The following is an 18,405-nucleotide window of genomic DNA, read 5'->3' as shown; positions in this document are numbered from 1 at the left end:
AACCATAGAGGGAAGCCATGTCCACTCTCACACAAAGCATAATGCACTAATCCATAATCCACACAACACACAATGAGTTGTGTCCACACTCTACTAACCCTAGCTAATGTCCACACACTATGACCAGCTAGACACGCGGTCATTTATGTCTCACACATGTTCCTACCTAATCTGCCAGCACATAGCATAGCTGGCTCACACTAACATCGAGCTTGAATCTCAACAGTCAGTGTGTGAGCCAGCTATGCTATGTGCTGGCATGTTAGGTAGCAGCATGTGTGAGACATAAATGACCACGTCCAGCTGGTCATAGTGTGTGGATATTAGCTCGGGTTAGATGTGTGTGGACACAACTCTAACCCGAGCTCTCAACAATCAGTGTGTGAGCCAGCTATGCTATGTGCTGGCATGTTAGGTAGCAGCATGTGTGAGACATAAATGACCACGTCCAGCTGGTCATAGTATGTGGATATTAGCTCGGGTTAGATGTGTGTGGTCATAGTGTGTTGTGTGTATTATGGATTATGGCTTTATGCATTGTGTGAGAAGGGAGATGGCTTCCCTCTATGGTTAGGGTTTGCTCCTGTGTGTGTGTCTCCTCTCCCTCTACCTAGTTTTCAACATGGTATTAGAGCCTTGTGCTATCTATTAGGGTTTATGAGTGAGTGAGAGAAGAGGGAGAAGAAGCTCTGAAGAAAAGCTGTGAAGCTTGCCATTGATGCTGTGAAGCTTGGAGCACACCGATTACTATCAGATCTGAGAGCTTGGCCTACCGGGTAAGGTATTCTAAACATCCTTGAGCAGATTGCAGGTGATTCAGTCAGAAACAAAGCAAATTAGGGTTTCCCAAAGCAAAGGAAAATTTGGGTTTTTGGAAGCTTTCCATTAAAGCTTGCAAGCGGTGATGTATGGTGAAATACATGCAAATCTGGCAAAGAAATATGTATGTGACAAGAAAGAATGTGTTGGCAACTCATGTACAAGCCCTACACTGATTTTGGAGCAATTTTGATGCATTTGAATGAGTGAAATTTATTGGTTTTTGAGCTCTCACAAAACAGAGAAAAGGAAGCCAAATTTTGATGCATTTAGAGCAAGTTTCTGGCAAAAATCAAAGCATTGATGGATTGCACACATGCCTAGGTGTGTTGGGTACCTAATACCATCATCAATTATCACTATAATCTCTCCAAATCCACCCTACAGTAGGCAACGCAGGCTGGACAGAGAAATAGGGCACTTTTTCACTATTTTACTAAGTGGAGGGCGGGGTGCACAAGCATGGAGAACGAAGGCTCAATCTGAAGTTCGAGCCTTAAGGGCGGGGTGCACAAGCATGGAGAACAAAGGCTCAATCTGAAGTTCGAGCCTTAAGGCCGGGGTGCACTAGCATGGAGAGCAAAGGCTCAAACTCAAGTTTGAGCCTTAAGGCCGGGGTGCACAAGCATGGAGAACGAAGGCTCAATCTGAAGTTCGAGCCTTAAGGCCGCCGGGGTGCACTAGCATGGAGAGCAAAGGAGCAAAGGCTCAAACTCAAGTTCGAGCCTTAACGCCGGGGTGCACTAGCATGGAGTGCAAAGGCTCAAACTCAAGTTCGAGCCTTAAGACTGGGGTGCACTAACATGGAGAACAAAGACTCAATCTAGGTCGAACCTTAACGCCGGGGTACACTAGCATGGAGAACGAAGGCTCAATCTGAAGTTCGAGCCTTAAGGCCGAGGTGCACTAGCATGGAGTGCAAACAATCTACGACGAGCAACGATTGACAAATGGCACACTTAGCGTGCAATCAAGTAAGCGTTTATATTGATATAGACAATCAATTAAAGAAGGACTTACTTGTTGCGTAAAGTATTCAATTAGATAAGGGAACACACGAAACGTAGATAGGCGCACGAAAGTCTCCGATGTCGCACAGACGTGTGACGGATGCTTGAAGTCTCCGATGGCATGTGGGCGTGATGGTTTTGTAGGAAACAAAGGTCGAAACCAACGCCGCGAGTACTTCAGAGACAGGAAACACAGATGATTACGCGGGCACCGAGCGGGGGGGAATTTGAAATCCAAATTTGAATTTGGTGAAAATTTGAAATTCAAATTTCAAATGGAGAGGGGCGAAATTGGGGCACGAGCACCAATGGGGAAAATTTGAAATTGGTGGAACAAATGGAGAGGGGGGAAATTTGAAATTCAAATTTCAAATGTGGTGGGGGGGGCGGGGCGCTGGTGATGGCGAGAGGAAGGGGGGGCGGTTTGCGAGAGGGGGGCTGGCATGGTGATCTGCAAGGGAGGGGGGCTGGCATGGGAGACGAGAGGGAGAGGGTGAAATTTGAAATTCAAATTTCAAATGGGGGGGGCGGGGCGCTGGTGATGGCGAGAGGGGGAAATTTGAAATTCAAATTTCAAAATGGGATGGTCTGGCAATGGCGTGGCTGCGAGAGGGAGAGGGGGGGCTGGCGAGTCTGCGAGAGGGAGAGGGGGGGCTGGCGAGTCTGCGAGAAGCAAGGGGGTCTGGCGATGGCATGGAGACGAGAGGGGGGGTGGGCGTGGCTGCGAGAGGGAGAGACGAGGGGAGAGGGGGCTGGCGATGGCGTGGAGACGAGAGGGGGGTGGGGCGTGGCTACGAGAGACGAGAGGGAGAGGGGTCTGGGCGTGGCTGCGAGAGGCAAAGGGGGGGTGGGCGTGGCTCTACGAGAGGGAGAGGGGGGTGGGCGAGTCTGCGAGAGGCAGAGGGGGGGTCTGGCGATGCTCTGCGAGAGAGGGAGAGGGGGGTGGGCATGGCTGCGAGAGAGGGGGGGCTGGCGAGTCTGCGCTAGAGGCAGAGGGGGGGTGGGCGTGGCTCTGCGAGAGTCTGCGAGAGACGGGGGGGCTGGCAAGTGTGCGAGAGATGAGAGGGGTGGGCGAGTCTGCGAGAGGCAGAGGGGGGGTGGGCGAGTCTGCGAGAGGCAAAGGGGGGGTGGGTGAGTCTGCGAGAGACGAGAGGGGGGATGGCGATGCTCTGCGAGAGGGAGAGGGGGGGTGGGCGTGGCTGCGAGAGAGGGGGGCTCGCGAGAGGCAGAGGGGGGGTGGGCATGGCTACGAGAGACGAGAGGGAGAGGGGGGGCTGGCGATGTGAGAGACGAGAGGGAGAGGGGGGGATGAGAGACGAGGAATTCGATCCACCAATCGAGGGACGGATCTGGTACTGACAGCTAAGGGCAAGGTTACAAGCCGACGAGAGGGAGGGGGGCTGGATTGATAGGCTCCGATCAACTACTTCTTGGTCTAAATTAGGCTCCGATATGGCGATGATCAATGCAGGCTTTGTCATGCAGAGGGTGGTTGCAAGATGAGGTTATCTAGTTTCATGTCGTGGGCGCCCTTGGCTTTAGCTGAAAAACAGGCATTTTTTCAAGAAGAATAGCCAATCTCTCATAGTTAGCCAAGGAGTTTCACTTCAAGGTCTTCTAATGAAACATCATATGCAAAGTTGGGCACCTAAAACTATAATCTGATCGAATATCCAATAATTGCAAATCCCCTTTTCTTTGGGAACCAAGTTTGTATACAGGCCCTGTCCTAGGTTTAGACAGGTATAGTGAATGTGAGTAAATTACCTATAACTTTTACATTATTACTCATACGATGTTCCCACTTTGCATAACACAAATACAAATAACATAGAGCTTAACTTGATTTATTGAGTAATTTTTGATGTGTTCTACTATTTTCTATATTATTTAAAAAATATTAGAATTGTTAAAAAACATACTATTTTATCCTCCCACCACATCTACCATTTAAAATGCTCAAATTGTATGGATCTAGTGATGATTAGATTGGGAAAGATTAGTATAATGTGGGTATAAGATAAAATTACAAATCTAACGGTTTGATTTTTGTAGATTTACTTTGGAAAATTTATTATGACTGTCAGAGGCCCATTAAATCAATAGTAATTTAATTCTAGAAAATTAAATATTGAATCTTTCAATCTAAAAACTCATGGGATCAATACTCTTGTTTCCATGAATTTATCAAAAAAAATTTGGCTTGATTTGAGTATGGGAAGGTCCATTTTCAATCCTCCCAAGTGAAAATTCCCATATTGTGTCCACTCTCCCCTTTTCAAGTCTAAAACCAATCCTAGTTAGGTTTGGAAATCTAGGCTTGGTAAACTTCACAGCTTAGGTTTCATTCCATGTGTGAGGCTTGGGTAGGCCCAAACCTTATACATGCATGCCACTTTATGTCCACGTGAGCATCGAGAGGATCCACATAAGCAGCTTGCCACCTCAGCTTGCTACCTCCACCCTCCATGTCAACATGGTCAACCTAGTTGACTCCCCACCTCATCATCCTAGTCATCATTAATGCCACATCATCTTGCCACCTTTGCATGCCACCTCGCACATGGTGACATGGCATGCCACATCATGGAATTGCCACATCAACCATAATAGTGCCACATGTCAAGAGAATGCCACGTGTCATGCACGCTTGTGACACGTGGCATCTCCTTCCCACCTCCCCTCTTTTTTCAAAAATATATTTTTAGAAAAGTTAATTTAGAAATTTAGAGAAATAGAATATAGAAATTTAAATAATAAAATATATGTAACTTATTAAATAAAAGAATTTAAAATCACTAATTTAAAAGGATTATATTTTGGGATTAGATCAATAAAAAAATTATTAAAGATCATATTATTAATTTTAGAAAAAATAAATTTTTTATTTTTATATTTCTTGAAAATTTTTTATGTAGAATAAACCTTTGAATAAAATATGAAAAAAAATACTTTATTTAAAAAAGCAGTTATATAATTATAAAATAAAAGATTTCTTTAAAGATATATTTATATATCTGGTAATGATAAATATTTAGACTTGTTAATAAATATTATAAATAATATTAATTTTTAAGTGGATAATAGTTTATCTTTAAATATCTTTATGTTTATCTTAGTTATCCAATCAATCTTAGATAGGAAATCCAGTGAGATTTGAAGTGGATAACCTATTTTTCCTATATAATCACACATCTCTAGTACTATCCCACACTTATCTGTAGTACTATCCCATCATTGAGCCCTTATAATATTTTCTCTCTTAGCTTCCTTGAGAATGGGTTCTCAAAGTCGTAGGAGTCGGAAACGTGATAAGACTAGACTCCCCCCCATCCACCAAGTTCAAGAGGAGGAGAGGAGAAGGGTAGCTCGTGAGAGAAAGAGAGAGTGGAGAGCACGTCAACGTGCAACACCTTCCGTTGGCGATGATCCAAGCCTTGCTCCTCCTCTTCCACTTCCTCTCCCTTCGCCCTCTTCCCCCCCACTACCCCTTAGTTTAGATAATCCACATGAACCCGCCCTTCTTGAGTCCTCTCTTCTACAAGAACCCACCCCCCCTCCTTTGGGCGCCCTTCGTGTGGATAGGAAAGAACTATCAAAGTCAGGGGCACATCGTCGTGCCCATGCAATCTTCCAATCCTATTTCAAAGACCTCACGTCTTCATCATCACAGGCATGTGTGCTTGATGCTTTGATTGATCTGCCCAACATGGCCAACTGTAGGGCGCTTTCCGACATTGGAGGTCGAAGAGAGAGGAGAGATGGCATGGCGGTGCTACAAAGTGTTCGTCATTCCTATATAGTTAACAAGAAGAGGAACTCTGCGGACGCTTTGGCTGCTCGACGGGCTATTGTGGCAGCCATAAGTAGCTCCCAAATGAAGGGTAAGGTTAGTGCCACATCTCGCATCCTTTCCATAGCACCACACGCACTTAGAGTTGGGTCTATTAGGCGACAAAGTTTAGATGCCAATGAGGTTGGTGCTATGTGGGCGAGTAGTGGTCGTGTAGCTAGGCATGATCGCCTACTAGATGAAACCACTAGAACCTTGATAGAAAGTTTTTGGGAGGAGAATTGTCGTGCATCGCCAGTTTTCAAGAAAGCTTTGCGTAAGAGAGTGACAAGAGGAGTGTTCATTGAGCACGGTGCTTGCTTTCTTGAAATGTCCCAAACTGAGTTGTATTCTCAGTTTGTGGCTTCGTATCCAGAGCTTAAAATTGGGCAAAGGTCATTTGAGGGGTGTAAGCCTTGGTTTGTGAGGTACTCACGTCAGTGTGACACATGTTGTTGTCGCTACCATGTTGAGTTCAATCTTTTTTATGATGTGTTCCGTTCTCTTAGTGGGCATAGAGAGTTGCCTCGTAGTCCACGTGATTTCATCCACTCTCTTTTGTGTGCATGCACGGAGGATGCCCAGTTCCACAGGATGCCTTGTGTGGAGAGCAATTGCACATCATGTGGTTCACTTGCACATCTACAGATGGTAGATCTTGATGCAAGTGACCAAGAGATAGTGGCATGGCAACGTTATGAGTATGTGACACACCAGCTCCAGAGTGGTGGACAGTCCAGGAAGTTGCAGCTCGTGGACAAACATACACCACGTTGTCACTTCACAGCCACATTTAGGGAGCAGATCTACCCCTACATACGGCACAGTCATTGTGCCAAGTGGCAGGATCGTCAGTTCCGAGCATGCCTAGCAGAGTTTCCTATTGGTGTGGTCGTCTCTGTGATTGATTTTGCAGAGAACTACACTTTCACACCTTTTCAGGAGATACAATCTGAGTATTACTTCTCAGAGCAGGTAATGGTTATATTTTGTAATATTTGTTTTATGTTTGAGCTTCATTACTTAATTGATTTTTTGTGTCCTAAACGTATGTATTGCTTCCCTCACCAGGTTGCTATTTTGGTCCACATTAGCTATCGACATGCAGAGGCTCATGTAGATGGGATAGCGAGTACCCCCGAGACCCGTGTCATTATTCGAGAGTATCATTTCTATATCAGTGATGATCGTTCACATGATGCACATTTTGTGCAACACTGTTTTCGTCTCCATGACGATTTTTTAGGAGATTGTGGGATCAGACATGTCCAGCGATGGGTTTGGTCGGATGGTTGTGGCGCACAGTTCAAGTCATCACGTCAATTCTATTGGCTCTACAGGTTGTACTTATGGCTTTCTTACATTTACAATTAAACTAAATTCACTAGAACATCTTAAAGAAAACAATAACTAAGACTATCTTTTATGGATTTATAGGTGGCATGTGCAGTCTAGTATCCCAGTGATTTGGTCATTCTTTGAGACTGGTCACGGGAAGGGTGAGCATGATGGTGCAGGCGCGTGTGTGAAACGTGCCTTGAGGCGTCATCAGCTGCGAGACAGGATGCTCAGCGGTTCAGAGATGCGGGCCACGTAGTCGAGTGGTGCTCCCAACATTTGTGTGGGAGTGCAGCATCATCGTACCCCAGACGTGATGCTCGGATTGTCAGGAGATTTTTTTGGCATGTGGATGGTGGCACGATTGACCGCAGAGCCTCCCATGATTGTGACACAGTACCTGGCACCTTGGGCTTACATTCCATCAGGAGCACGTGCATGGCGGCCCCCACGATTTACACACGACGGTTTGCATGCTTCTGTGGAGCATGTATGGATGGCGATTGGTCACATTGTGCCTCGAGAGGATGGGCAGATGCATGGATACAGACATTCCTCTCCCCCGAGCATCCTTCACATCCAGTGGTGTCTGATGAGCACACAGGTCCTGCGTTCATGGTCAGTTATGATGACCTGATAGATTTGCTACAGGAGGGTGATGTATTTGCTGTTATTGCCAGTGAGGGAAATAGCGAGGGAGTAGACTACTATCTGATGAGTTGCACTAGGCCAAAGTGCATGCTTGACCAGGATACAGTGGATGATCATGGGTTTTCTTATGACGCCCATAGCATGATTGTGGCAGGCCGGTTCTACCAGCAGATTCGACTTCATCGGGGGAGTCTTGAGTTCCAGCAGTGGAAGTGGGAGTTAGAGGCATTTCAGTTCTCTCATCTAGTGGTTGCTACCAGGCTCACTCTTGTTCGAGTACAGAGCCGAAAACACAGTTCTCACCCTCGTTTTTGGCTTCGGTGGATGACCATGAGAGCATTCTAGAGCAGTTGAGAGCTAGAGAGGGTGCTGCTGACTAGATCTCTATCTTGATAGTGACTAAACTCAGACTAGCTGGGTTAGCTCACTTACATTGTACTTAGATTTTTGGGCAGTGACTAACCTCAGACTAGCTGGGGTAGCTCATTTTCATTGTGATGTACTTATTTGATGTTTATATCATTATGAGTTTTCTCATTATTGAGTATCATTACATTTTAGTTGATGTTCTTGATTTTATTATATTTTTTAACACTTTGGCTATCATATTGTTTGTTGAAAATCTCCATGCCATCGTACCCAAACATGCTCCGATGGGGACCAAACCTTGCAAGCATGTGGGGGTGGGTCCCCCCCACATGCTTGCAAAGTTTGGTCCCCATCGGAGCATGTTTGGATTGGCAATTGGCGCCCAGTGCGGGTTTTTCAAGTCTCTTGGTGCTTAAGAGGCCATGGAAAATCCGGGCCTTCCCCATGCCATCCTACCCAAACATGCTCCGATGGGGACCAAACTTTGCAAGCATGTGGGGGTGGGTCCCCCCCACATGCTTGCAAAGTTTGGTCCCCATCGAAGCATGTTTGGATTGGCAATTGGCGCCCAGTGCGGGTTTTTCAAGTCTCTTGGTGCTTAAGAGGCCATGGAAAATCCGGGCCTTCCCCATACCATCGTACCCAAACATGCTCCGATGGGGACCAAACTTTGCAAGCACGTGGGGGTGGGTCCCCCTCACATGCTTGCAAAGTTTGGTCCCCATCGGAGCATGTTTGGATTGGCAATTGGCGCCCAGTGCGGGTTTTTCAAGTCTCTTGGTGCTTAAGAGGCCATGGAAAATCCGGGCCTTCCCCATACCATCGTACCCAAACATGCTCCGATGGGGACCAAACCTTGCAAGCATGTGGGGGTGGGTCCCCCCCACATTCTTGAAAAGTTTGGTCCCCATCGGAGCATGTTTGGATTGGCAATTGGCGCCCAGTGCGGGTTATTCAAGTCTCTTGGTACTTAAGAGGCCATGGAAAATCCGGGCCTTCCCCATACCATCGTACCCAAACATGCTCTGATGGGGACCAAACTTTGCAAGCATGTGAGGGTGGGTCCCCCCCACATGCTTGCAAAGTTTGGTCCCCATCGGAGCATGTTTGGGTACGATGGTATAGGGAAGGCCCGGATTTTCCATGGCCTCTTAAGCACCAAGAGACTTGAAAAACCCGCACTGGGCGCCAATTGCCAATCCAAACATGCTCCGATGGGGACCAAACTTTGCAAGCATGTGGGGGGGACCCACCCCCACATGCTTGCAAAGTTTGGTCCCCATCGGAGCATGTTTGGGTACGATGGCATGGGGAAGGCCCGGATTTTCCATGGCCTCTTAAGCACCAAGAGACTTGAAAAACCCGCACTGGGCGCCAATTGCCAATCCAAACATGCTCCAATGGGGACCAAACTTTGTAAGCATGTGGGGGGAACCCACCCCCACGTGCTTGCAAAGTTTGGTCCCCATCGGAGCATGTTTGGGTACGATGGCATGGGGAAGGCCCGGATTTTCCATGGCCTCTTAAGCACCAAGAGACTTGAAAAACCCGCACTGGGCGCCAATTGCCAATCCAAACATGATCCGATGGGGACCAAACTTTGCAAGCATGTGGGGGGGACCCACCCCCACATGCTTGCAAAGTTTGGTCCCCATCGGAGCATGTTTGGGTACGATGGCATAGGGAAGGTCCGGATTTTCCATGGCCTCTTAAGCACCAAGAGACTTGAAAAACCCGCACTGGGCGCCAATTGCCAATCCAAACATGCTCCGATGGGGACCAAACTATGCAAGCATGTGGGGGGGACCCACCCCCACATGCTTGCAAAGTTTGGTCCCTATCGGAGCATGTTTGGGTACAATGGTATGGGGAAGGCCCGGATTTTCCATGGCCTCTTAAGCACCAAGAGACTTGAAAAACCCGCACGGCGCCAATTGCCAATCCAAACATGCTCCGATGGGGACCAAACTTTGCAAGCATGTGGGGGGAACCCACCCCCACATGCTTGCAAAGTTTGGTCCCCATCGGAGCATGTTTGGGTACGATGGCATGGGGAAGGCCCAAATTTTCCATGGCCTCTTAAGCACCAAGAGACTTGAAAAACCCGCACTGGGCGCCAATTGCCAATCCAAACATGCTCCGATGGGGACCAAACTTTGCAAGCATGTGGGGGGGACCCACCCCCACATGCTTGCAAAGTTTGGTCCCCATCGGAGCATGTTTGGGTACGATGGCATGGGGAAGGCCCGGATTTTCCATGGCCTCTTAAGCACCAAGAGACTTGAAAAACCCACACTGGGCGCCAATTGCCAATCCAAACATGCTCCGATGGGGACCAAACTTTGCAAGCATGTGGGGGGGACCCACCCCCACATGCTTGCAAAGTTTGGTCCCCATCGAAGCATGTTTGGGTACGATGGCATGGGCAAGGCCCGGATTTTCCATGGCCTCTTCAGCACCAAGAGACTTGAAAAACCCGCACTGGGCGCCAATTGCCAATCCAAACATGCTCCGATGGGGACCAAACTATGCAAGCATGTGGGGGGGACCCACCCCCACATGCTTGCAAAGTTTGGTCCCCATCGGAGCATGTTTGGGTACGATGGTATGGGGAAGGCCCGGATTTTCCATGGCCTCTTAAGCACCAAGAGACTTGAAAAACCCGCACTGGGCGCCAATTGCCAATCCAAACATGCTCCGATGGGGACCAAACTTTGCAAGCATGTGGGGGGGACCCATCCCCACATGCTTGCAAAGTTTGGTCCCCATCGGAGCATGTTTGGGTACGATGGCATGGGGAAGGCCCGGATTTTCCATGGCCTCTTAAGCACCAAGAGACTTGAAAAACCCGCACTGGGCGCCAATTGCCAATCCAAACATGCTTCGATGGGGACCAAACTATGCAAGCATGTGAGGGGGACCCACCCCCACATGCTTGGAAAGTTTGGTCCCCATCGGAGCATGTTTGGGTACGATGGTATGGGGAAGGCCCGGATTTTCCATGGCCTCTTAAGCACCAAGAGACTTGAAAAACCCGCACTGGGCGCCAATTGCCAATCCAAACATGCTCCGATGGGGACCAAACTTTGCAAGCATGTGGGGGGGACCCACCCCCACATGCTTGCAAAGTTTGGTCCCCATCGGAGCATGTTTGGGTACGATGGTATGGGGAAGGCCTGGATTTTCCATGGCCTCTTAAGCACCAAGAGACTTGAAAAACCCACACTGGGCGCCAATTGCCAATCCAAACATGCTCCGATGGGGACTAAACTTTGCAAGCATGTGGGGGGGACCCACCCCCACATGCTTGCAAAGTTTGGTCCCCATCGGAGCATGTTTGGGTACGATGGTATGGGGAAGGCCCGGATTTTCCATGGCCTCTTAAGCACCAAGAGACTTGAAAAACCCACATTGGGCGCCAATTGCCAATCCAAACATGCTCCGATGGGGACCAAGTTTTGCAAGCATGTGGGGGGGACCCACCCCCACATGCTTGCAAAGTTTGGTCCCCATCGGAGCATGTTTGGGTACGATGGCATGGGGAAGGCCCGGATTTTCCATGGCCTCTTAAGCACCAAGAGACTTGAAAAACCCGCACTGGGCGCCAATTGCCAATCCAAACATGCTCCGATGGGGACCAAACTTTGCAAGCAAGTGGGGGGGATCCACCCCCACATGCTTGCAAAGTTTGGTCCCCATCCGAGCATGTTTGGGTACGATGGGATGGGGAAGGCCCGGATTTTCCATGGCCTCTTAAGCACCAAGAGACTTGAAAAACCCGCACTGGGCGCCAATTGCCAATACAAACATGCTCCGATGGGGACCACACTTTGCAAGCATGTGGGGGGGACCCACCCCCACGTGCTTGCAAAGTTTGGTCCCCATCGGAGCATGTTTGGGTACGATGGCATGGGGAAGGCCCGGATTTTCCATGGCCTCTTAAGCACCAAGAGACTTGAAAAACCCACACTGGGCGCCAATTGCCAATCCAAACATGCTCCGATGGGGACCAAACTTTGCAAGCATGTGGGGGGGACCCACCCCCACATGCTTGCAAAGTTTGGTCCCCATCGGAGCATGTTTGGGTACGATGGCATGGGGAAGGCCCGGATTTTCCATGGCCTCTTAAGCACCAAGAGACTTGAAAAACCCGCACTGGGCGCCAGTTGCCAATCCAAACATGCTCCGATGGGGACCAAACTTTGCAAGCATGTGGGGGGAACCCACCCCCACATGCTTGCAAAGTTTGGTCCCCATCGGAGCATGTTTGGGTACGATGGTATGGGGAAGGCCCGGATTTTCCATGGCCTCTTAAGCACCAAGAGACTTGAAAAACCCGCACTGGGCGCCAATTGCCAATCCAAACATGCTCCGATGGGGACCAAACTTTGCAAGCATGTGGGGGGGACCCACCCCCACATGCTTGCAAAGTTTGGTCCCCATCGGAGCATGTTTGGGTACGATGGCATGGAGATTTTCAACAAACAATATGATAGCCAAAGTGTTAAGAAATATAATAAAATCAAGAACATCAACTAAAATGTAATGATACTCAATAATGAGAAAACTCATAATGATATAAACATCAAATAAGTACATCAGAATGAAAATGAGCTACCCCAGCTAGCCTGAGGTTAGTCACTGCCCAAAAATCTAAGTACAATGTAAGTGAGCTAACCCAGCTAGTCTGAGTTTAGTCACTATCAACAGCAACCCAATCAAAATCGTCATCTCTAACTACCGGTCGACGTGCGCGTCGAGGCTGCTGTGCACGTCGAGGAGGCTGTGCCGGCTGCGGGGGTCGTCGAATGTCTGCGGGGAGGTCTGCCTCAAAGGAAGGATCGTGAGCTGGTGCCGGTATACTCGGGAGCTCACGAGTCCCAAAAGCTGCTATGGCCCTCTCTCTCTCTCTACGTCGTGCTAATGCAAGACGCCTCTGTCTGTAAACCCAAAATCTATAATCTGCAATGGTGCGTGTCTGCCACTCTGCTCGTGTAAGCTCCTCTGCTGTAAGGACACGCTGCTCATGAGAAGCAGCACTGCTGCTAGCACCATCACCCGCTGTGCCACTAGGGCCAGCACCACCCACGCGCTCAAATGCTGTCACCTGGCTCTCATGTAGGACTCTCTGGTAAGCGTCGAACTCATGTGAGCTCCACTCTATCTCAGGAGGCACCTCAGGCTCCTGGGCTCTATCGTCGAAGGCGTCGAGTCCCAAGTCCATAGCTGATGTAAAGTCGACAGGCCTGCCAGTCCTGGCATCTACTCGTACAAGGCCTGGGTGAAGATCATCGATGCCCAATACCCTGTACGTCGCTAAGTCGACGCGTGCACGACAGGATGGGCATGCTGAGAACCGGACGAGCTCCTGGGTGATGCAAGACAAGTGGAAAATATGTCCACATCCTAGGGCATATCCTCCTGTACTATCAATGTCCTCGATACATAAACAGCAGCACGCATCACGTAGGAAGGGAGGTGCATCCTGAGGGAGAGGTCGTCGAAAAACCTCTGTGATTGACAAGCCGTGGATATAACGGTAGGTAAGGCACTGTCACGTCCGATGATCTACGATACTCTCGAACATGCAGCATCAGCTGCTCTGCCCTGTGCTGGGCAATCTGCTCCATAATCTGATGATGCTGTGCCTCAGCTCTGGAGCTCTCTACCTCGGTCCGAGCCTACGCAAAAAAGTAAAGCATTAAAATATTTGATTAGTCTCTCATTAGGTATTACTTACAAGAATTTTGTAACTTAAACGTGTAAGAGAAACCTACCTGCTGGATGTCGGACTCTCTCAGATGCTGTGCCTCTGCAGTAGCTGCCTTTGCCATCTGTAATGCAGCTCGGAGGCGGTCTATCTCCGCTCTCGCCTCTACCAACTCCTGAGTGAGCCTCTGAGTGGCAGGTGTGGGAACCTGCGTGACACAATCAACCATGCTGCTCATGTAAAAATATAGAAAAGTACATATAAACATGAAGATAAATGACCAAAAAAACTTAAGACGTAATATATATGTAAATACCTCCACATCTGTCGTCGGTATAGCTCGTGAGAATAGGCGCACCACGTGCTGGATGCTCTCCGTGGTACTCCGTACGTCAATGCCGACCTGCGTGCCAAGAGCCTCTACTGTCGACAATGGCACAAATGAAGGATCTGTGGTAGCAGGTGCTACACGAAGTGCTGGTGGAGGCCGCCTACCCTGGTCCTGGAGACGGCCTCGGCCAGCACCACCACCCGGACGATGGCTGGTGTAATCGACCTCCTCCCCTAAGACAAACTCCGCATATAACTGCTTTGCGAAGTATATGGGGATCTGGCGGTTGTTCGGCATCCTCCCATATGCGGCAACATATCGACTATAGATATGTGCCGCCATACGAGGATGCGAACACCGCGAAATAGTGAGGGGCTTGCCCGCCCCGGGCCTCATCCCACGACTATCGAGGAAAAGATCTAGGAAAGCCCCATCCCTAATAGGAGAAAGATCACAGACCTGACGATATGTCAGGCCATGTGACACAGGAGCAGCGCGATGGTGGGCTATCCACTCATCTACATAAACAATATCGTGAAGGCTACGAAGGGACGCAAGCATCGCCTCCAAGTCTGCCACGATATGTAATGTAGACGGAGTGTCTCTAGCACTCCTACGGATAGCCGCTAACTCACGGTCTATCTCCGCGATGAGGTCCGCAATAGATGAGCGGCCCTCCTCGTGGCCCTCCTCGTGGCCCTCCATGCTAAAACCTAAGCCCAATGTGAAGGGTCCAATGTGAAGGGTCTAATGTGAAAGGTCTAATGCTTAGTGCTAAGTAGCACTAATGAAGCTAAAAACAAAGCTAATGGGCTCACTAACACTAATCCAAATCAAGAGAGAGCAAGAGAGTGAAAACGACTTGTGAAAATGAGGCAAAAAAAAAGTTTTCCGGTTTTATAACCTCGATCGAGGTTCGGAAACATCATGCAATTTAGGGTTTGCAAGATTAACGCTCTGGATATTAGGGTTAGTGCAACATACGGCCAAGATACACACCTAATTCTAGGGTTGGGGAAGGATCGACGGCTGAGATTTGATATTAATATCTCGATCGAGGTAAATGGACGGCCACGATTTAAAGGCATTACCACGACAAGGTATCTCGACGGTCAAGATTCATTACATACCTCGATCGAGATATTTAAACGGCCGAGATCGCATCTTCCAGCGTACGTGAATGGACGGTTTAGATTGCGTTTCCGTATCTCGATCGAGATAATTGGACGGTGGATATTGCATCTACGTATCTCGATCGAGATATTCAGACGGTGCAGATTGAATCTCTGTATCACGATCGAGATATTTGGACGGCTGAGATTGGAACTCAGTATCTCGATCGAGATATGGGGACGGTGGAGATTGTATTCGATTACCTCGAACAATGAATGGTCGCGATTGGATGTATATTTCTCGTTCGAGATACGTGGACGATGGAGATGTGCTAGTCAAATATGCCTACGGGGATACAGCGTGTCCCTGATGTGGATCCGAGTGGCATAGATATCTCGATCGAGATATTGTGGTGGCGGTGACATGTATTGGTGACATGGATGACGCCTGGAAAGCCGGACCTGCTAGCGTGGCATTAGTTGGCATCTCAATCGAGATATGTCGATTTAGGCTCGGGAGGCACGTGTCGTCTTTTGATTCGCGGCACTATCACGATCGAGGTACTCCGCCCGAGATGGATGGATGTCCCAATTTTGGAGAGAGTGAACGAAAGTGAGTACCCTCATCTTGCAACCACCCCAGAAAGGAATTCGATTTCGATTTCATTCCCCAAGCCCAAGCCCAAGCCCAAGCCCAAGCCCAGACCCAGGCCCCAGGTCCTAGGTCTTTTGATTATAGTTAGTTTCACTTTTGTCTATATACCCTTCTTCACCCACACCCCACTTGTTCTCTGGGATTATTCTAGCTTCCCTCTCTATTCCTACTTGCTTGTGTAATAGACAAGGCTCAAACTCAAGTTTGAGCCTTGAGCTTGAGCTTGAGATTTCTTCTTCTCTTCCCTCTTTCCCCATACACCCAAATATACTTTCTAGCTTCCCTCTCTATTCCTACTTGCTTGTGTAATAGACAAGGCTCAAACTCAAGTTTGAGCCTTGAGCTTGAGCTTGAGATTTCTTCTTTTCTTCCCTCTTTCCCCATACACCCAAATATACTTTCTAGCTTCCCTCTCTAGTCCTACTTGCTTGTGTAATAGACAAGGCTCAAACTCAAGTTTGAGCCTTGAGCTTGAGCTTGAGATTTCTTCTTTTCTTCCCTCTTTCCCCATACACCCAAATATACTTTCAGCTTCCTACAACTTTACTTTCAGCTTCCTAGAAGCGAACAAGCATCCGCGGGTGAGACTCAATCTTTTGTTGGAGGAGCCTACCCTTCTAGCTAGCATATGCAAACTAATATATTATGCAAGTGAGGATGATAACTTTAATTGGAGCCTCCTAACAAACTAACATATGATGGTGAGGCTCATGAAGCCTCCTACTAACAAGCTCGCATTAGATGGATGGAGCCTAGCCTCCTAGCAAACTAGCATTGATAGGTGAGATTCAAACTTTGGTTAGAGCCTAAACTCATGTTGAGATTGAATTACATTTATAGTTCTGTGTACTATCGTAAAAACATCACCTTAATCTTTCTTATTGAGATCTTGATTTTCTCAGGGATTGGAGGGTCTAAAACAAGGTGCTTCAGTGTTTCTCATTGATGGTTCTGCAAAGGAAGGCACGCGGGGTTATTCATTCCATTGATGCATCTCAAACATGTGGTTTTCAATTCATTGGTGAGACATGTGCAGTAATACATATTCAACAAAGCTTTAATGACACATTTCTCATTCCATTTACCACAATGGATGCAAGAACAATGTCTCAAGCTGCTGGAAGCATCATCAAATGGCCATTGGTCAACCTTGTTATGGACAAAGACATTACTAATACCAAAGAGGATAATTTTGCAGAACTTCTTGTTGATCAAGAGGATCACTTTATAGATAGGGAGAGCTGAAAAGAGAAAAGTGTCATCCTCTAGGATGATAACAGATCTACAAAACTTGGCAATGGAGTAGGTATTGCTGGTCCACCGATACGAGGCTATAAATTATAGAGAACTAGGGGAGAGTAGCTTGGGTGTCATTATAGAAGGATCTTTGCATCCCAGTTCAACTTGTGTTTCAGGTCTGAATTTGGTTAGTTTGCCGATCAGGCAACTCACATTTAAGAATGGTGAACCATTAGTGAAGGACATAGAATCTTCTTCTATTGATGAGGGTATTCAAGATCACTTCATGCAAAAAAATATTGACAGCCTAAACAATTCAAGTGATGAAAAAGAGGATGATGATGTAGAGAGCAATGATGGCGATAGTTCTGATGAGACAGACACCATGATGCCATGATCACTGACTATGATATCATTGAACAGACAAATAAGAAAAGGAGCTATGTCCATAGGGTAAGGGTAATGAAAAAGTATGATAAAACCCATGGAGCTAGCAAAAAATGTGATGTTGCAAACATTCACAACATCGCAACCATTGATTGTTGCGAGAAGCGATGTTGTCAATTTGGAGATAGATCAAAAATCATGCAAGCTAGGGTACACTTTTGGGAACCAGAGCTATAGTACACGATACACATTTGTACGAGATTGCATGGGCATGGCCTATAGACAAGGTCAAGATGACGAGTGCTTTGAGTTCACATTTTTTATGGGAAGAAGGTTTGTAGTAAAGCATGGTATGTAATGCATGGCATTGGTAAGTCAACGTTTTATAGGCTCAGAAAGAAGTTCTTGAATGGTGCATGTAGTGTCATTCATGGCAACAGTGGGATAATATGGAAGGGCATGACACGTGTTGATGGCAAAATCAATCATACAGGGCTTCATAGATAATAATGCCGATCAAATGCCACATAGGTCAAGGACAACTATGCATGCAGCCCGCGAGACCCAACGTGTTCTACCAGCAATGTACAAACAGGTGGACATATTGCATGAAGTGAATGACACACTTGTCTCATTCGAATACCGGCCACTGTCACAACCATCATTCTCTCAAGATTGTGGAACACAGAGTTCAAGATAGTTAGTTTATCAAAAACCAGCACCTTCTCAAAATGTGACATTTGTATGGCAATCAAGGTCAAGTTGGAATCAACAAAAAATCAAGAGGAGCATGCTAGATACATGGCACAAAGAAGGGCACACATGTTGCAGCAAATGAGTTGTAGAAATCTATACTATGCTTGGAGGAGCTCTTCCGAAACGAACCCAAATAGGTATTTGTGTATTATACATGATAAGATGGACCAGAGCAAGACTGCCATACCACAAATTA

Source organism: Cibotium barometz, chromosome 36 (assembly GCF_041138505.1).
Source record: "Cibotium barometz isolate CiBa-2024 chromosome 36, ASM4113850v1, whole genome shotgun sequence".
In the NCBI taxonomy this organism is placed as follows: Eukaryota; Viridiplantae; Streptophyta; class Polypodiopsida; order Cyatheales; family Cibotiaceae; genus Cibotium; species Cibotium barometz.
This window is presented reverse-complemented; position numbering follows the sequence as displayed.